The sequence below is a fragment of the Gossypium raimondii genome, chromosome 8 (assembly GCF_025698545.1).
Source record: "Gossypium raimondii isolate GPD5lz chromosome 8, ASM2569854v1, whole genome shotgun sequence".
Taxonomy (NCBI): domain Eukaryota; kingdom Viridiplantae; phylum Streptophyta; class Magnoliopsida; order Malvales; family Malvaceae; genus Gossypium; species Gossypium raimondii.
The window spans coordinates 44,444,922-44,446,556 of record NC_068572.1 but is presented as its reverse complement, the minus strand read 5'-3'; the positions used below and the strand labels follow the sequence as shown (position 1 = coordinate 44,446,556).

General features: G+C 37.7%; 1 non-coding gene across 1 annotated transcript; it reads left to right on the top strand.

The window, feature by feature from the left end:
• Positions 1-597: 597 nt before the first annotated feature.
• LOC128032262 (small nucleolar RNA R71) lies at positions 598-704 on the top strand. Its single transcript, XR_008188390.1, has one exon. It is a non-coding gene; the product is annotated as a small nucleolar RNA R71 (small nucleolar RNA).
• The last annotated feature ends 931 nt before the right edge of the window (positions 705-1,635 follow it).

The following is a 1,635-nucleotide window of genomic DNA, read 5'->3' as shown; positions in this document are numbered from 1 at the left end:
AATATCTCCCATCATACTCATCAATTGGCTCCTCTGATCCTTCAGCTTAGTCAATGTTTTTACTGAATTGGTGCACTCAGATTGCACTTACTTTACATCTATCCACATTGACTGCACCTCCTATTCGATTTGATCCAAATGCTAACCACATACAGTACGTTCATTTGGGTTGGCCCTTCCTTAAGGTTTTTGCAAATACGGAGGTTGATAGTTGGTATTTTTAACCTTATTCGAAGTATTACCACCCCTATTTCCTATGTAATTCACATCCTTAGTAGGATTATTGATGTAGTGGAAGAGTGGTTTGTCCCATCTATATATAAATGGTGCACTATTCTAAGGTTTTATACGGTTGATTTTGTCTACTAACTGTTGATATCTGTCATCCTCATGGATAGCCTGTACCGTAGATGTCTCTAGCCATATGTGTGTCGTTCAATTGGCTACTAGCAGGAGTTCATCGCCATATTTTCTATAAATTTGTACGCATCATTGTACGTTTTGTTCATTAAACCACCTCCCACAGATCAATCTAATATTGACCTTGAGTGCATATCCAACTCATTGTAGAAAATTTGTAGTCCTAACCACTCAAGCAAATCGTGGTGTGGGTATTTTTGAATCAGCGTCTTAGAATGCTCCCATGCTTCGTGAAAGCTTTCCCACTCTAATTGTTTGAACATATAAATTTCTTTTCTTAGTTGGACAGTTTTACTAATGGGGAAGAACTTTTGTAGAAACTTTCCTGCAAGTTCGTCCCATGTCGTTATAGATCCTAGTGCCTGCAAATCTAACAAAAAAGGCGTTATCAATTAATGAAAGGGGAACAACCGAAGACGAATAGAATCATCAGTGACCCCATTATATTTGAAGGTATCACAACGCTCGAGGAACTATTTTAGATGTTTACTTAAATCTTCTGTCATCGTTCCTCGAAATTGCAAATTATTCTATGCCATCTAGATCATGGTTGGCTTGATCTTGAAGTTATTGGTTGTGATAGTTGGCCTCGTTATACTCCCTTGAACCATATCCATATTTGGTAGTGCATATTCCCTCAGAGCCCTTTTGTTACGCGTAATGAGATTGTTTGCATGTAGTTGTGGTGGGTCTTCTAGGTTGTTATTGTTAGCTTCATCGAAAAGTGGATTCTTGCGTGGTGGTAAATTACCTCCAGCAGGTGGTTGGTTCTACATTGAGTATTGCTATTATTGTTGCCCTCAATGATTTCTTCGGATTATTCTTTCTGGACCTATGACTGGCTTTATAGATGTTCCCCTTCTACGAGTTATACACTAAACCCAAAGGGAAAAGACTAGTAGAAAATAAGAAAATAAAATTGTAGCTCTAATCTAAAAAAATTTCTAATTGCTCTATTAAAATGAAAAAATTAAAATTAATATAATGGCGTTGCCTTCCTGACAACGGTGCCAACTACTTGACCACCTCCAGATGTACCAACGTCCTGAGTAGAAATCCTGCACAAATAGATGAAATGACAGTATCCACAAGTATACGAGTCAGGTTGTAATATAGTTACAACGGAGTAGATGAGTACTCCGAGGATTGTACCCAAGGGAGGCGAGCATTAAATTAATCCTAACCTAAGCATAAGTAGATCTAATTAGTACTTTA